General features: G+C 41.5%; 1 protein-coding gene across 4 annotated transcripts in view; it reads left to right on the plus strand.

Annotated features, from left to right (window-relative positions):
- Nucleotides 1-230: 230 nt before the first annotated feature.
- The window catches only part of LOC148149184 (uncharacterized protein C1orf21-like), a 194498-nt gene continuing 169832 nt past the window's right edge, over nt 231-24896 (plus strand). The window contains exons 1-2 of one of the 4 annotated variants that reach the window (XM_087990893.1): nt 1100-1180; nt 2726-2846. The gene's annotated coding sequence lies outside the window, so the exon portion shown is untranslated. Of the gene's footprint in view, nt 252-1046; nt 1181-2725; nt 2847-20760; nt 20820-24896 lie in introns of those variants that run through there. The other 3 variants (XM_087990895.1, XM_087990892.1, XM_087990894.1) reach the window with 3 other exon arrangements.

Genomic DNA, 24896 nt, shown 5'->3' on the forward strand with positions numbered 1-24896 from the left:
GTATATTCTTTGCATTTGAAGATTAAATTAGAAAAAGCAACAAACAGGATTGATATATCCACCCCAGAAATTGGTCCTTTCAATCCAACTGCAAGTCAGTTTCTGAGCCTAGACCCTCGACGCCAAGCATTTTCACAACAACACTGCATTTATATCGCGTCGCCCACGTGATGAGATGGCCGAGGCGCTTCGCGGGAGTATTCAAGCGTAACATCTTACCCTCAGCCAAATCAGGAGGTATTTGAATGGAGGTAGGTTTTATGGAATGTCTTAAAGGAGGAGAGAGGGGTAGACAGAAATCTAAACAACCTAAGATACAGGTGCCAACTGAGAGAGGGAGATTGGGGGAGCACAAGATCCCAGATTTAGAATCAAAGTGGCAAAGACTGACAGTGCCCACATTCATCTTTCTTGCACCAAGATTTATCTTATCCCATGTCTTGCTTCCAGCACTCATTCAGTTAAGGGCTCACTATAACATATTCCGTTCATTATTTTTCCCACATTCTCTTTGACATCTGCTAACTTGGAAGGCAAGCCAGCGCTACAAGCAACTGTGCCCAATATTTTAGGTAGGTCAGTCGGAGAATCTAAATGCCGTTGTGCGCGCGTTCGAGACTGCAATTACAATGGCTAAACTATCTCTCTCTCTCTGAGCTACGTAATTATAACAGTGGATGATCACGGTTCCCAGGGGATCTTGCATTTGGAAGGAGCCTAGTCTGTAATTAGTCAAGTGCTTTGTCCTTGTTGGTGTCGCTTGTATGGCCTTCAGCTTTTGAGGGGAGGTGATGGGGAGAGTGTGGGGCAATAAAATGATCAACTCTTGGGCATGTGTGATAAATTTTCTGGACATTTTTTTAAAGATTTGTTGAGGGGGTGGATGAGAGGCAGGTTTGATTTGGCTGCAGGGTGGGTGCAGTTAAGTGCTGGTTTTGTCTCCGTGGTTGCAAGGTATTTCCCCCTCTTGCTGTGATTGGTGTTTCTGCTGTTGGTTGCTCAGGTCTAGCGCCGGTCTCCCTCCCGCCCGCCCTGCCTTTCCAAGGCGCTGCTCTTGCCAGTCAGTCTCAGTCAGAGTACGCGAGACACAGACACTTACAGAGCTACACAAGCAGAGCCAGCTCTCTGCAACAGCAGTCCCTCGCTTTACCCCTTCACCAAGGAATAAAAGCAGCGAACGGTGAGTTATTTCTCTATTGTGTGCGTGCAGAGATATACATCGCAACATTTTGTAAATCTTAAACTCCTTTGTCTTGTGGTTCGTGTGTGCTGGGAAGCTGCTTTCTTTTTCCTTTCGCAGTCTTTAGGGTGGGAATTAAGGGGAAGCAAAAATGGTCTTCACACTGTTTAGCAGATTTCCCTCCTGAACGTATTTGTAACAGTCTTTGTCGTTTTTGTGTTTTTATTTAAATGATATCTCCTACATCATCTCTCATTCAGTAGCTAACACACGAAACATCCTGAGGAAAACGACTGCAATTGAGAACATGTTTCCGATCGACTAAAATCGTTCGATCCGAGTGGGGAAAAAAAATCATTGATAAAGACTTGTAGCATTAGTACAGCGTCTGGAGCCTGTTCAGGGATTATCAGTGATTTGAGTGCGTTAATGTACAAGTCAGAACATCTCCATGTGGGAGAATATGATTTTTTTCTGGAAAGCCTATGATGAGTGGTTTCCTGTGGGGCTGCCCTTAACAGGCCTCTGGGAGTCCACTGTTTTGTAGTTGAATGAGATTCCCTGTTTAATGGGCACAGATTTAGGAAAGTGTAGGTTCATGGTTCCCTTCAAACAACAGAAAGATGAAAGATTCACAGAACTCCAACTTAATGTTTAGCCCACGAGTGTAATTTGGGAGGGGAGATGGGAAACTGGCAAATGTACATGTGAAAATTAATTAATTATTGTTTCAGTTTTAAAATTTCTGCTACTTTATTTGCCTTGACATTAGGAGGTTTGTTCTCAAGCAAATATATTAGTGTAGGATTGGCTTGAATGATGGGTTATAGCAATTATAGCTAGTTGTGGTGTGCACACGTCTCTGTGGAAAACTGGAGAACTTAATGAATGGGAGGGGGGGGGTATGAAATGGAAATCAACTTAAATTTAATGGCCATGGTATGAGTGGTTTGTACAAATCTTGCTTACAGCAAGTTCTAGGGAAGTCATGACATATTGCTATATACCCATGTGTTGCGTGGGCAACTTCAGTCTTGCGTCAGATGTGTCTGCTGATTTATTCATAATAAAGCTACTTTAAAATGCATGATCCTACTGTAAGTCACCAAATGTTTGGGCCCTTGATCTGTAATTGCAGTTTGTAAGGATTCTAATGTGGAAAAATTAAGTTTTTGGAAAGCATACTATTGCTAACTCTGACTTTTTTGTTATTTAATTACTGTTTATCAAATTTCCCCTGAATATATGACTGGTATTAAATTTGTAGCAATTGAAGAAAAGTTTCTGCTTCTGGGCAATATTGATCTCTATTTGCCTTCTATCTTTAATTGAAGGCGTATTCATCATGCATTTTATGTTTGAGATATAAGTTATGAAGTGGTTTGTGGTCTTTGCCTGAACCATCGTGTACAATTGTTGATGACAATTTTGAAATGACATTAAATTTGTTTTCGTGAAGGGGTGAACTGAGATTGCTGTCAACTCAATGTCAATCCTTTCATCTGTGTAAATTGGAGAGATTGCCCTAAATTTTCTTTGTTGCAGAGTTCACAGGAGCAGAGGTGCTGAGCAAGACTCCCTTTGTTCACAAATTTACAATTTAGGACTATAGATGGTGTCATAACATCTTGGAGTCACTGGTGTATGACGTCAAGGGAAAGATGAGGTTTGGCTATTCTCTGTATTTAAACAATGGTCTCAGTTTTGCTGCAAAAATAATGGTGAGTTAAGTAGTGCTCACCAATTTATCAATGTGTTAATTATCCAGTATTTAACATTAGCACGTACCCATCTCTGTCATTTCTCTTTATTATTTGTTAATTGCAACAGTAAAAGAGATGGGCTGTTGATTCTATTTTTCACCCATGACTTTTAAATCCATACACATAGCAACAATCTGAAAGGTTGAGGAAAACATCAAAGAGCAGCACAATATGAGATACCATAATCCAGCAGAATCCTGATCTGTTGAATTTCTTGAAGCACTGTCTTGTGAATCTGATCGAAAAGGCCTCAACCTGTTCACCAGTTTTGTTACCAAGACGTTACTGTTGTCTGACAGCAGGCTAGGATTTAAGGCTAAGACCATAAAACTTAGAAGTGTTAAAGCCATTCAGCCCATCAAATCTACTCTGCCATCAAATGAGATCATGCCCCATCTAATAACTCTTAACACCACTAAGATGTATTTACTTCATGTTTTTGAATCCAGTTGTCAAATTTACATCATTCATGTTGCTGAGGTGACTAACTTTAACTTGTCCCTGTAATCCTGTAGTGGTAAGTAAGCATGGAACGCTCTCTATATGTAATTATTTCTTTAAGAAAAGCATGGAATTAAAAGGTAGAGCTAATCATTTCTGGTGGTATTCAGGAGTTCTAGGTTAGTGCCAACATGGTGACTGACCCAGTGTTGCATTTTTCTTCTTATTGCATGTTGTTGTCTTATTTTAATATTCAGTCATTCTCCTATCGAACTGGAGCGTTGCCAGCCCACATCAGCCTTGTCACTCTGCCACCAAGGTTGTGTTTCCTCCCTGCTCATATTCTGCTTTTTCTCAGTACACTCTCTGTGAGGTCTATAGTTGAAATGTAAGAACTTGTCATTGTTGCTGTAGCATTGTAGAATCAAAGGTTTCCAGTACAGGAAGAAGCCAATCAACCCATTATGTCTGTGCTCGTCCTTTGCAAATGTTGTCACGCTTAGATCTAGACCCCAATCTCCTTATTCATAACTCTGTAAATTCCTCATGCTCAAATACCTCATCAGCACTCTCTTAAAGCAATTTATGTATTCAGCTTCCATCACCTTTTTTGTAAAGTTTAATGATTCACAACATAGTCCAGCAAAACCATGGAAATGGGTGAGCTAGGTAACCTGCAAGAGAGCAGCTTGTGTGATTGGGATGTCTTTTGTTCACTCTCCTTCACGCATCCCAAAGCCTTTTAATGTTTCAGAGATGGAAAGGACACCCAACAGTTGGCAGAGCTTTTATATCAGAAGGGCTTTTGCCCGAAACGTTGATTTTGCTGCTCCTCTGATGCTGCCTGAACTGCTGTGCTCTTCCAGCACCACTAATCCAAAAAGAGCTTTTATATCCCCCTGCTGTAGCTTTCTTCTGCCACTTCCTTTGATGTGTGGCTGTTGGCAGAGAAGATGGAAGGATGACTTGTTTTCACAGAGCCCTGTGGCTAGCTGTGGGGAGATGAGAGAGTGACATGGGTCACTTTGGTCATTTGACTATCTTATGTTCTCGGAGGGAAAGCTCTGGCTTTCACTCAGCACATCCCATAATCTTGGCATTGAATGACTGAATGACGGAAACACCCTTAAGTGTTGCATTGCCAGGATCCTGAGATGTTTTGCTCCAGGGCTATCCTGCAATGATGCTGATTTTAATTGTGGCAGCTGAGGAGTGGAGAAAGTGTTGTAAACACTGGAGAAGAGAACATGTGACTACATGATTGTATTAACCACAGTGCAATAAGTCTTATCCCAGTCAAATGAGAAATCTGCTGTTACTTCACCAGAAGACAGAGTAAGAACATGGTCGAATAACACAACTAGTTTTGTTTCAAATGATATCATTGCATTGGCATTTTTTTTTGATTGGTTATCTTCATATTCATATTTTCATGCTTTATATTCTCTGCCTAACTGTACGCTCGTTTACTGTAGTCTCTCACTACTTTCTAATCTAATGATGGTTCTATCACTTGTTGATGATACGTTGCAATATATTTTGCCTACTGTCAGTTGAGGACTTGATAATCTTTATGAAGGATGACAGAGAGTTGGCATAGATTTCAGAAAATCACTTCAAGTATCCACCTCACGATCTGAGATTGCCATGAGGAATACCAGAGCAGGAGTTGGCCGTTCATCCTGTCAAGCCTGTTGAGCTATTAATTAGAATACCTGCATCTCTCATTTTTCAAGCAACCTGTTCAGAGATGTTATTACACATTTTTAGAGTAGGTGTGACTTGAACCCAAGCCCGCAGAGGTGGGGACACTGCCTCTGCATCACAAGAGCCTCCGTTCATTGCTGTGTTAGGTCCATTGTCCTTGAGTGTTGTCTAACAAAAAAAAAAAATTAAATTTTGTAACTTCAAGAGGGTGGTGGTGTAGCGATCATGTCATTAGACTAGTATTCCCAGTCTTCAGGCTAATGCTCTGAAGACACTGATTCAGATCCCACCGTAAATCCAGAGATGTGCAGGTTAGGTAGATTGGCCCTGCAAATTTACTCATTTGTGTTCAGGGATTGCAGACTAGGTGGGTTAGCTTTAGGAAATGTGGAATTACAGGGATCGGGTAGGGTGGGGAGGTCTGGATGGGATGTTCTTCGGAGGGTTGATGTGGACTTGATGGCCTGAATGGCTTACTTCCACATTGTAGGGATTCTATGAATCTATGAGAAGTGAAGAAATTTGAATTCAGTAAAAATCTGGAATGAAAAGGAGCCAACCTAATGGCAACAATCACAATAGATTATTGTAAAAATCTGTCTGGTTCAATAATATTCTTGAAAGGAAAGAATCTTTTCTTACCTTGTCTGGTCTACACGTGACTCCAGACTCTCAGAAATGTGGTTGACTGTTAGCCAGTTAGGGATGGGCAATAAATGCTGACCTGGCATTCATTCCAATGAATGATTAAATAATTTTTAAAAATTGTGAAGTAAATTGTAGACTCAATAATCATTTTGGCTTGAAGAGCTTCAGATGTCTTCTATTCTTTGAGTAGAGAAATATTTCCTGATATGGCTTCGATCTATTTTTTAAGTTATTCCTGCTTGTTCAGGATTCCTCCACCAAAGGAAAACAAATTCTGTATCCTTTCTACTGAATAAAATCTTTGAATTACTTCAGTAAAATCACCATTTAATTTTTTATCTTGAAGGGAATACAAACCTCATCTATGCAATATCATCACAATTGAAACCTTTTAGCCCCACTATCATTTTGCTCAATATGTGTTGCACTTCTCCACGGCAACAAATTTGTTCTGAGCTGCAGTACCCAGAATGAAGGGAGTACTCCAAATGTAATCCAGCCAGAACTTTATTACAACTATAGCATCACTTAGTATTGCAGCCACCTTGAGATAAAGGCCACTGTTCCATTAGTTTTGATCCATTTTGTCTGTTTGTTACATGTGTGTGTGTCTCTCTCTCTCTCTCTCTCTCTCTACTGGTAATCAGAATAAAAATCACATCCTCCTGTGCAGCTTTCTGCAGGGTCCTAGTTTGCCCATTGCAGTGGGTACTCATTATTCCTACAGTCTCCTATTTCCTAACCAATTCTGTATTCATGTCAATAACTGTCTTGCCAAATACCAGACTAATGCCATTTACAAGTTCGCTGATGACACCACATAGTTGGTCAAATCTCAGATGGCGACAAAACAGACTACAGATGAGAGGTGGAATACCTGAAAAAATGGTGCTCTGAGAACAACCTAGCTCTCATTGTTGGCAAAACCGAGGAACACATTATTGACTTTAGTCGGGATGTTACTTATACGCCCCTACACATTAACAGCACAGAGGTGGAACAAGTGGAGAGTGTCAAGCTCCTGGGAGTGGTCATCAACAACAAGCTTTCTTGGACTCTTCATGTGGACGCACTGGGTACAAAGGCCCAACAATGTCTCTTCTTCCTCAGGCAGCTTAAAAAAATTTGGCATGACGGTGAATACCCTTGCCAACTTTTATAGGTGTGCCATCGAGAGCATTCTGTGATCTGCTGCGCTTTTCCAGCAACACATTTTTCAGCTCTGATCTCCAGCATCTGTAGTCCTCACTTTCTCCTGGATGTATCACTACCTGGTACGGCAACTGAGCCATTCAAGATCGGAAATGGTTATAGAGAGTGGTGAACTCGGCCCGGACAATCACAAAGGCCAACCTCCCATCTATAGAATCCATCTACCAGGCCCGCTGTCAAGGAAAGGCCGCTAGCATTCTCAAAGATCCATCCTACCCTGACAATGCTTTCCTACAACCTCTACCATTGGGGAGAAGGTATAAAAACCTGAACACATGCACCAGCCGGTTTCAAAACAGTTTCTACCCTACTTGTTAGAATACTGAATGGACTCACAAACTCTTAGTATTCACCAGTACCTGTGTTTTTGTTTTTGCTTCTGTTTATCTATTATTTACCTATCTATGCTATTTAACTCTGTGATCTGCTTGTATTGCTTGCAAGACAAAGCTTTTCACTGTGCCTCGGTATAAGTGACAATAAATTCAATTCAATTCAAGTTGTCTCCAGTTGTATTTCTGTTTATACCAAGAGTCTTTTCTGCATAAGGATAGTGACTTATGGATGATGACATAAATAAGGCCCATATCTCCTTTGTGAAAGGCCTCCTCAAAAGATAGAGTTCGTTTAGTGCAGTATCACTTAACCATCCAAGTTCAAGGTAATAGGAGAGAGACTGTTTTCTCCGGCTTAGAGCATGCGTTCTGAAGGCTCTTTTGCATCCCATAGTCATGGTTAAGGATATCTCACATCTCAGGGAGAGGAACTTGGATTGTGTGGGAAGGCTCATGTTAGTGTGGTCCACAGGGGAATCAATCACACGGTAAGATTAAGGAAGTGATTCTGCTGAGGGAGTATGTGCAGCTCACTAATGAATTCAGATGTAGAACTCCAAAGGAAATACTCTTAGGATTACTCCCCGAACCACAAGCAACGTGACATAAAGAATGTAAGGCCAGAGCATTGAATGGTTGGCTCAAAAGATTGGTTTATGCAGAACTGTGCAGCAAAGAGGGAACTGTTTCGTCGGAATGAATAATCGAGGCTGTAGGTAGCTCTTTAGACAAAATTGTGGTGGGATGGGGGTAGGATTCAAGTGAAGGGACATTTAGAAAGTTAAGCAGAAAGGACAAAACTGTAGTGTTGGGTAATAATATGGGTAATGATATTGCATGTATTAGGAGGACACCAGAGTGTACAAATGTTATTGTACTCCAGTAAATTGGAACAGATAGGGAAAAACGGTAAGCATACAAAATTAAGAGCCATGTATGTAAATGTTTGCAGCATTTGAAATCTTATGGGATAAGTGGTGACCAAGGCTGGGGACTGAATATTCCAAGGTACCTGCTGTTTTGGAAGGCTGGGCAGAAAAGAAAAGGAGATGTAGCTATCAGTAACATATGAGAGCAGTACGATAGTGAGAAACAGTCTTGGCTTGGAAGAATGATATTTAGTATCAGTTCGGGTATATGAAGAAATATCAAAGAAATGAATCAGAGATGGGAGCAGTCGACAGCCACCTAACCATAGGCATGCTGTAGGACAGAGTATACACCAAGAAATGATGAGGACATGGAAGAAAGATACCTCAGTTAGCTTGGGCAACTTCAGTGTTCATATAGATTGGCACTGGTAGCACTAGGAATGAGTGACTAGAATTAACTTTGGAATAGTTGGGACTCTCTCCCTAACAGAATTGTGTCTGTACCTAATACCAAATGGACTGCAGCGGTTGGGGATATGTAATTAGTGCCAGTCCAGTTGCCAAAGCCCATTTGCCAAGAACAAATTAAAAAAAATAAACGTTTCTTATAATAAAGTTTTGTGGAACCAAGGAGGGAACAGTCTATTTTAGATCTAGTCATATGGAATAAGGCAGCATGGTGGCTCAGTGGTTAGTACTGCTGCTTCACAGCACTAGGGACCCGGGTTTGATTCCAACCTCGGGCAGCTGGCTGTGTAGAGTTTGCACATTCTCCCCGTGTCTGCGTGGGTTTGCTCTGAGTGCTTTGGTTTCCTCCCACAGTCTAAAGATGTGCAGGTTAGGTGAATTGGCCATAGTGTTCAGGGGATATGTCGGTTAGGTGCAATAGTCAGGCGTAAATGTAGAGTAATGGGATAGGGGAATGGGTCTGGGTGGGTTACTCTTTGCAGTATTGGTGTGGACTTGTTGGGCCAAATGGCCTGTTTTCACACTGTAGGGAATCTATGAAAGCTGAATGAAACAAGATTAATTCATTATTTCTGAGGTGAGGTTTCTGTAGGAAAGAATTATTATTGACACTGTAATGGAATTTCACATTCAGTTTGAGTGTGAGCAATTTGGTCAGAAACTAATGTTTTAAAATTAAATGAGCGCAATTGTAAAAAAGTGGAAACAAAATTGGGGAAGCAGTTAAAGGCAAAGGTGAGAGATTAGCAATGGCAGACACTTAAGGAAATATTTTGGAATTTTCAACAAAGATATTGTCTATTCAGAAAGAAAGATCTATAAGGAAGAGCCGCCGATCCATGGCTAACTATATGAAAGTTAAGAATAGTGTCAACTTGGAGAGAAAGTAAAATGTATGCAGTAATGTGAAGATCAGTGACAGATCAGCAGACTGGAAAGAAGTAAAGAAAGAGCAAAAGCAAACTTGTGGGACAAAAGCCCCTATACTTGATGGCCTTCACTTAAGGGCCTTATAAGAAGTGATAGAACAGAAAGGGTTTGCATTGGTTATAATTATCCAAAATCTCGTCGATCCTCAAATTGGAATGCTGCAAATCAAATACCTCTGTCAAGAAAGGGGGTGGAGAGACTGAAGACAGGGAAGGTATTGATCAGTTAACTTAAAATCTGTCAATTGGAAAATATTGAAATTATTAAAGAAAATATTAGCAAGAAATTTTGAAGATCATAGTACAGTTTAATAGTTAGTAAGGCTTTATGAAAGGGAAATTGCTTGATAAGTTAATTAAAATTCTTTGTAACTATAATGAACAGATGAAAAAGAGGTACCAGTAGGTGTAGTACTTTTGGTTTCCAAAAGACATTTGATAACACACCACGAATAAATAATTGAATTTGTAACGAAGGGTATAATATATTGGAATGGACAGAGGATTGACTACCCAACAAGAAGCAGTCAGGATACATGGGTCACTTCTCAGTTAGCAAACAATAATCGGTGAGGTGCCACCAACAACTGTGCTGAGGCCTCACCTCTACGATCTGTGTAAATGATTTTGAAGGAACCAAGTGTACTGTACCCAAGTTTACGGATGATATAAACTCATATGGGGAAGCATGCTGTGAGGAAATCGTGTTTTCAAAGGGATGTAGGCTAATTATGCAAAAGGGCAAACACTTGGCAGATGGTTTATAATTTGGGAAAAAGTGAGGCTTTAGAAAGAATAGAAAATCACAACATTATTTGAATGGAGAGATACTACAGAATGCTGAGGTACCTAGATGGCTTTGTGTATGGAATACAAAAGGTTAGTATGCAAGGGCAGAAAGTAATTGGGAGAGCAAATGGCCTTTGGAATAAGGGTAGCGGGGGAATTTAAAGGTAAGGATGCCTTGCTCCATGTGTACAGCGCATTTATGCAATTACACTTGGAGTGCGGCATCTAATTTTTATCTCTTCATTTGAGGAGGGTGTCACAAAGCTGGTCCCTTTTTTTTCTAAAAGTCTTTGGGTTTTTTTCTCAGAGGGGTCGTAAACGGGCTTGGTTCCGATTAGACTAGCTCTTACAGAGATGAAGAAGGATTTTGAGAGGCCTTTTGTTTATATGTAAACAGATGAGACTTTAGGCTGAAGTGGTCATGTTTTAGAAGTGACCTGATAGGGAGTGGTCAGTTCTCAAAACTGAGCAGTTCAGGCCAACTGAGCAGTTCAGGCCAGAACTAGTGAGGAGTTCAGCTGTGTAGAAACAGGCTCTCGCTCTCTCGCTCTCCCCTGCTGCCCTTCTAACTTCAACCTGTAAGCATTTATTCCACCTTTACTGTTAATTCTAATGGGGTTTGCCTGTTGGGTCTGTTGTCTATATTCGGAACAGCATAATTAAATCTAGTTTGGATAAACTGAGTTCTGTAGGGGTTCTTTATTCTGTTCTTTGTGTTTCATTGTGTAATTTTGTGAATAATTGTTTTGTCTGTTTAAAACCTGGTTTCCTGATGAAGGGCTCTGGCCCGAAACGTTGATTCTCCTGCTCCTCGGATGCTGCCTGACCTGCTGTGCTTTTCCAGCAACACACAGTCGACTTTGATCTCCAGCATCTGCAGACCTCACTTTCTCCTTAAAACCTGCTAGTCAACCTAGCTAGTTTACTCCGGGTAATTTTCACTGTGCACTTACTGAAACAAATTGCAAAGTTATGGTCTGGGGTGCCTGCTTAAGGATGTTTTGGGTGGTCTGACCTAGTCCATAGTAAGGGTAATGCTTGCATTGGTGGCAGGTCAGAGAAGATACACTAGGTTGATGGTTGTCTTGTGAGGAAAGGTTGGGCTGAATTTGGATATTAGCAGGAGAGTTGATCTTACTATAACTTACAGGAATCTGAGGGGGACTTGACAGGACTTTACCCTCTGTGTGGGAAAATAAACGAAGGTGGTCCAGTTTTAGAATAAGGAGCTGCCTGTTTAAGGCACAGATGATAAATTTCTTGTCTGAGGAATGTGAATCTTGGGAATTTTCTGCCAAGCGACCAGTGATTTATATTCAAAGTTGAGATGGACAGATTTTGAACTTTAGAGGAAATCGAAGATAATGGGGAACAGAAAGAAAAGTGGTCTTGAGACCAAGATCAAATCAGTCATAATCATCTTGGATGGCAGAGTAGGCAGATGGGGCTGAATTGCCAACTCTTGCTCCTATTCCTCAGTTCCTTCCATATCTCTGATAACTTCCTGTGATTTAGTTTATAACTATCTGGCATCATTGCCATTGTTTTTATTTGTAAAAGCCTTTTTTAAAAAAAACCATTTGTTACTTTTGGTTCTCTTTGAAGGTTAAATCGCACAAGTTGAGCACTTGTAGAGGTTTACATAATTTGAGGGGCATGGATAGGATAAATAGACAAAGTCTTTTCCCTGGGGTGGGGGAATCCAGAACTAGAGGACATAGGTTTACGGTGAGAGGGGAAAGATATAAAAGAGACTTAAGGGGCAACTTTTTCATGCAGAGAGTGGTACGTGTATGGAATGAGCTGCCAGAGGATGTGGTGGAGGCAGGTACAATTGCAACATTTAAGAGGCATTTGGATGGGTATATGAATAGGAAGGGTTTGGAGGGAAATGGGCCAGATGCTGGCAGGTGGGACTAGATTGGGTTGGGATATCTGATCGGCATGGACGGGTTGGACCGAAGGGTCTGTTTCCATGCTGTACATCTCTTTGACTCTTGTCCTTCAGAGATATGGATCACTGATGTATGCCATGACAATTTGAATGAAAGCTGTTGATAAAGCAATTTATTTTGGTTAATGCTGAAATAATTTTTTTTACCTGATCCCATCAGATGGCAGTCATAGAGTGTCACTTGACTTGTTAGATAATACGTTTATTTTTGCAGTTGGTTAATGTGGTGGTTGCTCACTGAAATATGAGGCTGCAAATATTTGTTGTATGAAAGAAAAATAAACAACCAGTTTTAAATAAGACAGTTGGAAAGATCTTAACACAACCAACAAAACAGTCTCATCCTATTTTCCAAAACTATTCTTTTACAAATACACTGGTTCCAGAAAAATATATCACTCCCATCTCAACTTGTTTCTAGGAACTAACTAAAGCCCTTCTGCCTCAATTTTAAAATTTAATTTAAATTTCAAATTTTAAAACTAAACTTCATGGTTATATATTCTATCTCTTTTATTATAATTGTAACTGCAGGAACTGTGCATTATGCAGAACTTTGAACACATTTGCAGATGTTGATTCTCCTTCATGGTGTCGCTTATTGACAGGTGCATAAACTGTATCTTTTTTTCCTGTAACCAGTTTTCTGTTTGTTCAGCTAATTCATCGTCTTTCTTCTTCCATTACCTCCCCACTCACTTTTTTTTCTCTTATCTTCATTTCTCTAGCTCTTTCTAATCTCTCATTCTAAGAAACACAAGCATTTCAATCTTCAAAGCTGTTTTTTAAATTTAAGACATGATTTGTTTCTTTTACAAGGTGTTTGAACCTTGTTCTTTAAACTTCATTTCTGTTTAGTCTCCCATTCTATTATAGTTATTTCCTTCATTGTAAAATTTACAGTATTTTTGCCCATTTTGGAATTATCTGGTAAGAGAACAATACTGAGGTGCGACGTCTTTCCTTAGAGTAATTCTTGTGACTGCTTTCTCTAATGATTCATCAATTTGATAGTCCAACAAAATCTCAGACTTGCAGACTTGCCAAGTTGGTTTCCTTTGTATTTCAGCTCTCTTTTGCTTTTTCTTTAAGTATGCCACTACTTGTGCTTTTTATCATCTATTTCTGTAGCAAAAGCGGTCATTCCAGTTAGTGTATTAGAACACTTGGAGTAATGATCTCAATTTACTTTAATCACCAAGTAGGGATCTCTTCCATGATGTTAGTTCAACCCCAAAATTTTTAAAAAGCGAGACATTGAACTTCTTGCAATAATTGCTTCCTAAGTGGATCCCAGTTAACACTGAAGTCGTTTTTTTTAATGTGTTCTTGCTTCGCCATTAGAAGCTTTTGATATCACTCCAGCATGTAGTCTGAATACTGAAGGAGTTTTTGCATTATTTGAAATTAGTTTAACATTAAACTGAGGCCCTTTTTGTCATGTTAGGTAAGGATGTAAATGATCCCATGGGACTATTTCCAAGAAGGAGTTCACCTGACATTCTGCTCAACAGATATCCCTCAGTCAGCTTTGCTAAACTGATTACTTGGTTATCACCATATTGCTGTCAATGATAGTGTGCCATGCACAAAATTGATTACTGCATTTCCTACATCACCCTGGTGTCTGTACTTCAGAAATGTTTAATTGACTTTGAAATGCTTTGAGACATGTTGAGGTTGTGAAGGGCATTATTTAAATGCAAGATGTTTTTCTAATGCTGCAGTAGTTTCAGGACTATTAATTGTGGGACATTCTGTGGGATTTCCAAAATGCACGTTTCATTACTTTGGTTTCTTGACTTTATGCAAGAACAGATAGCTTATTACAATTTGATTTACATGACCATGCACCTTGATGTATGGGTAAGTCAATGTGGATTGAGAGTTTTTATTACTGATATTAAATTTTTAGAACACAAGTAATCTTGTCTACTCCAAACTGAGATGGTTGTTTCTAAAGAAAATGCTGTCAGAAAATTGCATGCTTTTTTTCCTTCCACACAGCATGCTGTGGGACTACATGTTTTTGATGCTCTGTATAGGTCAAAATATTGTAAGTTTTTTGTAGGGCTAATTTTTGGTTTTTGAGGTCATCTTTTTCATTCTTAATAGCCACTTGTCCCTCTTGCATTGATACAGTATCTTCTTTATTTTGATTAACTGAGGTATTTGGACTTGCACAAAAATAGAATTAGAATAATTCATCAACATCCTCAATAATTATGAACTCTCCATTAAATTTAAGGCCACAACACTCAACAAAAGCATTACATTTCTTAAACACCATTATATTTACATTGGTATAAGACAGCCAGACTGAATTAACAAATGTTTTTTTCAAAATAACAGGCATGCACTTCTCCGTAAGAAATGCTATTACCCTAAATATCTTCCATAAGCTGGTGAGGTCATAGCTTAAATGAGTTTCTTTCATTTGTACAAAGCTAGAACATTTTAATTAGACAGTAACAACCCTATTTCATGCATATCAGATCTTAATCCCAGATTAAAAGTAACAATGTGTTTGTTACAGTAGCCCATTGTTAGTTCCTAATGTTATCTAGCCTTAAAATAGAGATTCCACATTTGTTTGCAAGACATTCATTACCTCAATGATATGAAGTTTTCTTGGATCCCACTTAGCTGAGTATTCATTTGTTGATGAAACTATTGTCTCCCCTTAGCAGTCTGCTTCTCCCAACCAATGTGCAGCCTCCTCTCTTCTTGCCCCTTTACAATTTCCTTTTCCCCAACTATCCTTGCTGTCTCTTCATCCCTCCTTGACCCACTTTCAGCCTCCTTCTTTCTGCTTCATCTCACTTGTAGTCAGTGATGTTTAAGGTGATGGATGTGATGTTGCTCCAGTGTGCAGTTTATCCTTGGATGGTAGACATAACCCTGATTCCACCATTAAGGCCAACTCAGAACCAACCCTGGTCCTTGTAGTGAGCATGCTGGAAGGAACCCCGGCCTGAGTAAAATCAGAGCTGGCGAAGCTCCTCTACAGGACTGAGCCTTCCACATGCAACAAAGTTTTACTTGCACACCCACTAATATCATTTATTGTATCCGTTGCTCCCGATGTGGTTCCCTCTACATTGGGGAGATTAGGCGCCTCCGAGCAGAGTGCTTTAGGGAACATCTCCGGGACACCTGTACCAATCAACCACACCGCCCTGTGGCCCAACATTTCAACTCCCCCTCCCACTCTGCCGAGGACATGGAGGTCCTAGGCCTCCTTCACCGCCGCTCCCTCACCACCAGACGCCTGGAGGAAAAACGCCTCATCTTCCGCCTCGGAACACTTCAACCCCAGGGCATCAATGTGGACTTCAACAGTTTCCTCATTTCCCCTTCCCCCACCTCACCCTAGTTCCAAACTTCCAGCTCAGCACTGTCCCCATGATTTGTTCGGACTTGTCCTACCTGCCTATCTCCTTTTCCACCTATCCACTCCACCCTCTCCTCCCTGACCTATCACCTTCATCCCCTCTCCCACTCACCCATTGTATTCTATGCTACTTTCTCCCCACCCCCACCCTCCTCTAGCTTATCTTTCCATGCTTCAGGCTCACTGCCTTTATTCCTGATGAAGGGCTTTGGCCCGAAATGTCGATTTTTGAAGCTCCTTGGATGCTGCCTGAACTGCTGTGCTCTTCCAGCACCACTAATTCAGAATCTGGTTTCCAGCATCTGCAGTCATTATTTTTACCTTGCTCCATGCTAAACAGAGCTAGGTTATCCCACAGCCATTGGATTAGTTTGAAGTTCTGTAATCCTACCACATTCAGTCATGAATGATGATGGGCAAGGGGAGAGGGTGAACAAATATCCCAATCCCAAAGCCAACCACAATGTCAGTTCGCGATTGCAAAGGATAGTGCACATTTTCAACTGCTGAATGAATGATCCATGTCAATCTTCTCTTGTTGTCCCAAGTATCACAGATGTCAGTTTACAGAGAATCCAGTTTACAAGAACCGGCCAAAAGGCATAGATACAGCAGAGGCTACAGAGTCGTGACAACATATTAAAGACTTGTGCTCTCGAGCTAATTGTGTCCTTAGCCAGTTACAGCTACTGGCATCTTTCCAAAGATGTGACAATTGCCCAGCCTACAAAAAGGAGGACCGAGTCTATGTAACCAATGGAAATTAATCTGGTTGCAATGATGGAATTTGAACTAAGTTTTCTAAAATGATCATCAGGGCTACTTGACCAGAATCTTGCACTACTCTGCTTCTCCTGCATAATTGCATTGATAAATAAATTGATACATGCTTCCTTGGTAATGTATTGTAGACAGACAGGAGGCTCGAAGACACAGCAAGCCAGGCAGCACCAGGGGTTGCAGAAGTCGACGTTTTGGGTGTAACCCTTCAGGATTGGGGGTGGGTGTGGGGGGAGGCGGTGGCAGGGTGGTGAAGTGGGGATAGGTGAAGACAGATAGAGGGTACAATTTGGTTAGTCAATAGGAGGAATGAATCCGCTTGGTGGTAGGGAGGGGGAGTGGCTGGGAAGGGAGTCGGGAGGTGGGGAAGGAGGTTATTTGAAATTTGAGAACTCAATGTTGAGTCCTCGGGGCTGTAGGGTGCCCAGGCGGAAGATAAGCCGTTGTTCCTCCAATAGGCACTGTGGTTTATTTTGGCAATGGATGAGGCCAAGGATGGTAATGTCGGAAAGGGAATGGGAAGGGGAATTGAAATGGGTGGTGACTGAGAGGTCTGGTCAGGCCTCTGCTGAACCGGATGTGATGCATGGTGAACCATTCCGTAATTTTATGTTTGATCTCCCCGATGTAGCGAAGGCCGCAGTTTTGGTCTGCTCACTCCCTGACCTCTCGCATGAGCATAAAGGAAGAGAAAGCCTGCATTTATATCTAACATTTAGTGGCATAGAGATGTACAGCATGGAAACAGATGCTTCGGCCCAACTCGTCCATGCCGACCAGGTATCCTAAATTAATCTAGTCCCAATTGCCAACGTTTGGCCCATTTCCCTCTAAACTCTTCCTCTTCATATACCCATCCAGATGCCTTTTGACTGTTGTAATTCTATCAGCCTACTCCATTTCCTCTGGTAGCTCATTCCATACATGTAGCACCCTCTGCGTGAAAAAGTTGCCCCTTAAGTCCCTTTTATATCTTTCCATTCTCACCTTGAACCTATGCCCTCTAGTTTTGGACTCCCCTATATTGGGGAAAAGACCTCTCCATGCCTCTTGTGATTTTATAAACTTCCATAAGGCCCTTTCAGGAACCCTGCGTTCCAAAGCACTTCACAGGCCAGTGGAATATTTTTGAACGTTTAGCCAGCATTATGGCCTTGGAAACATCTCGTCAATTTAAGCACAGCAAGAATCCCCAAACAGCAGTGAAGCAAATAATCATTTTTTTCCCATCTATGTTAGGATGACGGGTCTGTACGTTATGTGCTGATATTTCAAATAGTGGGATTTTATGTTCACATGATGGGGCTGACAGGATCTTAGTTGAATGTGTTGTCAGAATGACGCATCTCTGACAGAGCGGCCCTCCCTCAGTATTGAAGCCAGCCTGGTGAGGAGAGTGGTGTACTATTGAGAGGAGAAAGGGATTAGAAACGAAGAGAATGCCATGTAGGCAGCATTAATTGTGAGTGATGGTGCTTTGACAGTAGTGTAGCCTTTATCTTCTGTTTCTAGAGAATTTTCATTTGTATCTAAATATAGATCGATGCCCTTAAAATACTAGATTTTCTTTGCAGCTGTTTTCATAGTAGTGTCAGCATGTCAAATATATGAACAGGCAAACACAATGTTCCTCGGCTTTATCAGTTAAAAGTGCATTCCATTTGGATTACTGTTTATGGAATATTCATAGTTTCAAGCTCAAGTCACTTAAAAAGGACAACTGCTGGATAATTGCTGAACTTCAGATGCTCAGGTTGGAATGTTGCAAATATGAAAAGTTGGGTTTGAAATTACCACAGATGGCTTTAAATGAAAGAGGCCTTGTGTCCTGGAAGCAGTTGTTTTTCCACTTGTCACTACTGTGTCCTGCTCCCACACACTATGGACAGTAACTGGAGTCAAGGGACTTGTGGCAGGGTTCTGGGATTCACATTAACTAAAAAAAATTTTGTAAGTCATGGAAGTCCATTGCACGCAAGTCTGTGTTTTTCCCAGAGAATGTTGTTTTGTGTTGGAATGTTAAGTTGTGTTTATTTTTAGGCATGGTCTTATTTTCTGCATAGTTTCCTACATTACATCAGTATCTGCACTTCATGAGTAGTAAAGAACTTTGGATTACCCTGTATAAAAAGGCTGCCTGGATGATCATTTTTACTCTGGCAGTACTTTTTTTTCTGTCTTTCACTTCACTCCCTAGTCCATTCCTGGTTGGCATTTCTTTCCTCCTCGTTCTCTCGTCTCTCCCTCTTGCCCCAGCTCAACTGCTCTCTTTCCGTTTCTCCCCGTCTCTTTCAGCCTCTATCTTTTATCTCTCTTTCTCTTTCTCCCTGGTTCACTACCCCCCAACTCATTTTCTGACCCTGGCTTTTCCCTTTTTGACCGTCTCATAGCCTTCCCAGAATGCTCTTCCTTTCAACCATGGTTTGTTTTTTCCTACTCTCAGCCTCGTCCTGAGGCAGCCAAACTAATTATAGCATGCTGACCACCGCTGTAGCTGAAACCTGTATTTTGGAATGCCATCAGTCAAATCCAGGACTTCTACTAGTCTGTGAAGCTGCAAGCTGGGCAAAGTTCTGACTCTATCAGCGACACCCCTCAAAGAACTCTGAAAGTAAACTGAAATGTGGATTAATTACTCTCCCAAGAACATTCCTCAGGTCTCTGAGGAACTGACTCTTTGACTGACATGCTGATCTGAAGTAGATGTGAACATAACCAAACATACTTTGATAAAATATTTAAGTTCTTTATGTCAAAGCAGCAGGATGTTGGAAGAAAGCATTTTGGCAAGATTTTTCACAAGCATTGGATGTCCCAAAGTACGTTACGTTCAAATAAGTGTTTTTGAAGCATGGTTATTGCTGCAATGTAGGGAATTTGCACACACCAACTCCCACAAATGGCTGGATATGGGGTAATCTGTTTTACTGACGTTGCCCGTGGTATCAATGTTGGCCACAAACCTGGGAGGGCTTACCTGCAGTTCTTTCACGTCCACCTTAGGGCCAGACATGAGCCTTTCCTTTGAGATAGTGTAGCCCCTTTGCAACATATGACCATACAGATAAAAAATACAACAAGGCCATTCAACTCCCTGGAGACTGCTCCATTGCTCAATAAGACCTTGACTGATCTGATTGTAACCTTCAGTTCACCTTCCTGCCTGTTCTGGTAGGCACGTCAACTCCTTGTTTCCAAAGAATTTATCTACCTCTGCTTCAAAAATATTCCAGGACTCTGCTTCCTGCCTTTTCCGGGCACAGATTCACAGACCCGCTGAACCCCTGGTGGGAAAAATGCCCACCTCATCTCTGTTTTAAGTGGATAACTCCTGATTTTAAAACTGTGACCCCTGTTTCCAGATACCGGCATAAGTATCTATTCTCCCTCCAGCTTCTTGTTTCAGTCAAGCATGCAGAGGATTTTCCTGGATTTGTACTCAAGTTTCTAGAGTGGGCTTTGAATTCTCAGTCCTCTGAATCAGAGGTGAGAGTGCTAGCCATTTGAGCCACAGCTGACATATCTAATGTTGATGTGGAGGAGCCGCTGTTGGACTGGGGTGGGCAAACTCAAAAATCACACGATGTCTGGTTATAGTCCAACAGGTTTATTTGAAACCGCAAGCTTTCGGGGTCCCCGCACCTTCCTTAGGTAGCTAGTGAAAGAGAATACATCAGACATCCTTTAATCTTTGACCGTGCCTGATGTATTCTCTCTCACTAGCTGCCGGAGGAAAGAGCGGGGGCTCTGAAAGCTTCTGGTTTCAAATAAACCTGTTGGACTATAACCCGGTGTCGAGTGATTTTTGACTGTCTAATGTTGGAGTGTCACTTTGATCAGAATGCACATGAGGTCTAGAGCGTTTTGGTATGGGCTGCAGCTCTTTTGTGGACCTTGAGGAGCAGGGGTCTTGTGTGGAGTCATCAGTGAGCTTCTGGGTGGTAGCCGGCAAGAGTGGACTTCAGTGGAGATCTCCAGTTTGCATTACTTCTTGAGATACATCAAGATAAAAGCAGCAGGAAAATTCAGTGGTGATTTCTTATTGCTGGAGAGCAAATATCCTTTGAAAGAACAGAGAGGAGTTTGATATTCTGTGTCTTCCTTTACCTCCTCCCACATCAGGAACATATTGACAAAATGTATCATTTGACCTTTTATTAGCAATGTTTCCTTATTCACTATGGTGTACGTGGCCTTCTTTAAATCTGTAAGGAGCAACTCACCGTGACGGTAAGAAAAATTGAGAAGGGTCCAGTGTACATAGGTCAGACTGTCTTTTTTTTTTCAGGTCAAGGGAATAGTTCAGGTCATTGGACAAGTGAAGATTAAACGCCTGTGTATAGACCAGTAAGTAAGAGATTTTGTGTCAAGGCTCTGCCATTGTTCGAAAATGGATCCTGTGTTCTGACCAGATGTGCAAATGCACAAAGTGTCAAGGTCATCTGTTGAGGATCACCCGAGGTCAGACTGAAGAGCTGGGTTCTGGAAAACTGGCAGAATAACTGCATTTTCCTCCTGCGATTTATCTAACTGCTGTTTTTAACATCCTCTTCCTTGTGGCGATAACAATTTCAGAAGACTAACCCAGTGTTAAATATTACATTTCAGTGAGTCATGCAGTTTCCATAAATGTTTAGTTCCATTACATGGTAAAAAGTCAGTGAAGAATGCCTTGTTTCCTTTGTGTTCGTACAATGTCATAAAACACCAAGTGTGATAGAAGCACAACAGTAATCAAAAATGGAATTACTCACTTATGATCCACTGGCTTGCTGCATTTGTCTCCAAACACTACAAAGTCAGAAGTTGCACAACCGCAGGTTTAGTTAAAATCACAAGCTTTTGGAGCAATGCTCATTCATCAGAGGAAGTCATCACCTGATGAAGGAGCAGTGCTCCAAAATCTGGTGATTTTAAGTAAACCTGTTCGACTGTAACCTGGTGTCGTGTGACTTCTGACTTTGCCCACCCCAGTCCAACACTGGCATCTCTGCATCCAAACACTTCAGACTAACACTACGCTTTCTCGCAGTCAACATATTCCTGTTTCAGGGCCTAAGTCTTACCTTTAGACTGTTCTGTATTGACTCCTCCTTGTCTTCCATGACTGCAAGAAGTCTTGCCTAATTTTTGATGAACTCCATTGCTTTTGTGATTATTTGCATGAGTGTTTTGGCTCCTGTTTTTAACATGAGCCCATCACTCATATAACACAAATGCATGAATTGCTGGAGAAACTCAGCAGATCTGGCAGCGTCTTTGGAGAGAATACAGTTCACATTTTGACCCTTCAGAATCATTTCTGCTGCGTTTCTCTGGCAACTTTGGTCTTTGTTACAGATTTCCAGCATCCCATCACTTGTATTCCTTTCTTCCCCACTTGGAATGCTTGCTCCTGTTTTTTTTTTTGCTGTCACTTAGATGCGTTGCCATGCAATTAGTCATTTTTGCCATGGCCTCTCACCCACATGATTTACACACTTCTCCTTTTCCCAACTCCAAACCCTCACCTATGGGCTAGTTACCTTCCTATGACTGACAGTGCCGTTCTGAGAGCCTCAGAGAATGGCCTTGTGTGAATGTGTCTCTTACCATTCTCGCCCATGTCCAGATGCACCTGCCTCTGTCTCCTGAAGTAGCAGGCCTTAGTTGTTCCATCTGTCTGTTGTGATGCTGCTGCTGCTGCAATTTAACCTTACCGACCTCTTCCCTTTTCTCCTTGAGTTTACACATCACTGTCATCTCTCCAAACGGTTCATGTCCAAGCAAATTAGGCCATCGCCATTAATGACTTTGGTATCAGCAGTTATATTGACAGCTTGGCTGGGGTTGAAACTTGTGGCTCTGGGGTGATGAGTTTGTTTTTTTCTGGCTTGGGATCTCTGTTGAATTAAAAATTTCTGTATTCATAATCCTGGCACTCACCCGATGTTGAAGATTATTCCCTCTCCAAAGGTCCCCAGCTTTACAGATGCTAGTCTTTAGCCAATTCAATCACTCCACCTGAAATGGCTGGATTCACTGGTTACTGTAAAAGCTGTGGGTCCTTCTGATAATAGCACTTGAAGATGTGTGCTTTGTCTGCGCTGTCACCCGAGCCAAACTGTTCTTGTAAAGCTGTGACTCTGGCATCTCCCTGCCAATGTGCAAAATTGCCCAGGTATGTCCTGTCCTTAAAAAGCAGGATAAGTCCAACCTGGCTATTTGGAGTCCTCCCTGGCGTGTAAGAAGATGGTTGTGGTGTGGAAGGTCTGAGAGGTTAGTCGGTCATTTATAAACTGGAGTTCTCTGCCTTGCTTGCTTGTCTAGTATCACACCGTGCTCACTGATTGCTGCTTCAACAATGCTTGGTTTCCAAAATCCTCATCTTCGTTTTCAAATTCCTTCCATTGCGTCTTCTCTTCGCATCTCCTCCAGCCCCAGAGTCCACTGAAATATTTGTATTCAAAGTCAGACCTTTGGAGCAGCCCTGATTTTAATTATTCCATTATTGATGTGCCTTCAGCTTCCTGCACTTCAAGCTGTACAATTCCCTCCCTATTCTCGTCATCACTCTTTCCTATTTAGAGATGTTACTTAAAATTTAACCCTGACCAAGCTTGGGTTATACATCATCCAAAGCATTTTGAGAAGTTTTGCCGCTTTGGAGGAGCAGTCCTGAGCAGTGTGTGGGCTGAATGGCCTTCTCCTGCACCATAACACTTCCGTGGAAGGGTGGCTCAGTGGTTAGCACTGCTGCCTCACAGCATCAGGGATCCAGGTTCGATTGCAGCCTTGAGCACTATAATTGGCCTCAGTGTTTGAGGTTTGAGACTGGAATTTCAGCTAGAGTTAAACTGACTTTGGTGCTCTACTGTAAGAGTACATTGTAAAGTCTCCTTGAATTATAATAATATGAACACTTCAAAAATAATTTATTGGTGGTAAAGAAAAATAGAGTATGCTGAGGTTTCGAAAGGCACTGTGCAATTTAGTTTTATTCCCTTCAATTAATAGATTACAACAAGGATTCAATTTGTGAGGCACTATTTACTCTTTCATTGAAGGCCTGTGTGGCTCAGTCGTAGTGTCCCTAACTCTGGACTGAGAGGCCCCAGTTCAAGTCCCATCTGCTCCATAGGTATGTAATAACGTCATCAAACAGCTTGCTTCAAAAAATTGGTTAAATTTTAAAACAATTTGGAACTCTTTGATCACTCTTTCACCACTCGAGGCCTGGCATTCAATCTGGAACTCTATCAATAAACACATTGATTTGGACCCTATTTAGTAACCTCTGTGAAAAAGAACTGGAAGTGATATCACCCACCACACAGACCAAGACACATAAATAGAAAGAAAGACAGAACACCAGTGCTTCAACGGAGGCTCACTGATGGTAGCTAGCATGGTGACGAAACATCTGAGAACAAACCTTCCACCTCAGCGAGCAAACTTACAACCTGAACCACAATCTGAGCTACAAATCTCAAAAATCGCAAACTCTTTGTTCTCTTCCCTTGTTCTGCCCGTTTCTCCTGAATGCAATGAGTTGTTGTTGGCCTGCAGCTCTTTTCTGTCTCTCCTGGTTAACCTTTCTTTATCTATGAACCCAGTATTTTTCAGCTATTGGGATTGGCACCACACGTCAAGCTCCATGCACTAACAAGTACATAAATCTTGGATCATTATGATAGTTGAGTTTTTTTTTAAAAAGCTCTACCGCTCCTGCATTCAATGTGGATCTCAGACTGGACTGCTAATTGGTAGTTTGAATTCCTGTATACAAAACCACATGCCGCAGAAACTGGTGACAGTGAGCTACTTGTAAGGACGTGTTCTGTGCTGAGTGTTTTAGGGTGGTCAACCACCTACCTCCCTCCTGGAATTTGCTTCCAGGTTTTCTGCCACATATTCTGAGAAGGTGTCTGCAAATCTGAAAAGGGCGTAGGAACAGCAAACTCTCATAGCATGTCCTACCACCTTCAAAGGTTTGTGTGAGTGGGCTCTACATTTTTGGAAAGAAAAGGTGCATACAGGATTCTTGGCTTTGTAAACACTGACACGGAGTTCAAAAACTAGGAAGGTTGTGCGAAACAATAAATTACTGCTTAGACAATTCTGAGCACATCAGTTAGGAAGATCTTGGAGATTGGCCACAGTTGATACCAAGGACCGCATTCAGTTCTGGTCTCACTGCTATAGGAAAGATGTTGTTAAACTTGAAAGGGTTCAGAAAAGATTTGCAAGAAAGTTGCCATGGTTTGAGTGTTTGAGCTACAGGGAAAATCTGGGGGCTGTTTTCCCTGGAATGTCGGAGGCTGACTGGTGACCTTATTGAGGTTTATAAAATCATGAGGGGCATGGATAGGGTAAATAAACAAGGTTTTTTTCCCCAGGGGTGAGGGAGTCCAAAACTAGAGGGCATAGGTTTAAGGTGAGAGG

Source organism: Chiloscyllium plagiosum, unplaced genomic scaffold (genome assembly GCF_037043375.1).
Source record: "Chiloscyllium plagiosum isolate Xiang-an unplaced genomic scaffold, Cpla_swu_hap1 HiC_scaffold_9, whole genome shotgun sequence".
Classification (NCBI taxonomy): domain Eukaryota; kingdom Metazoa; phylum Chordata; class Chondrichthyes; order Orectolobiformes; family Hemiscylliidae; genus Chiloscyllium; species Chiloscyllium plagiosum.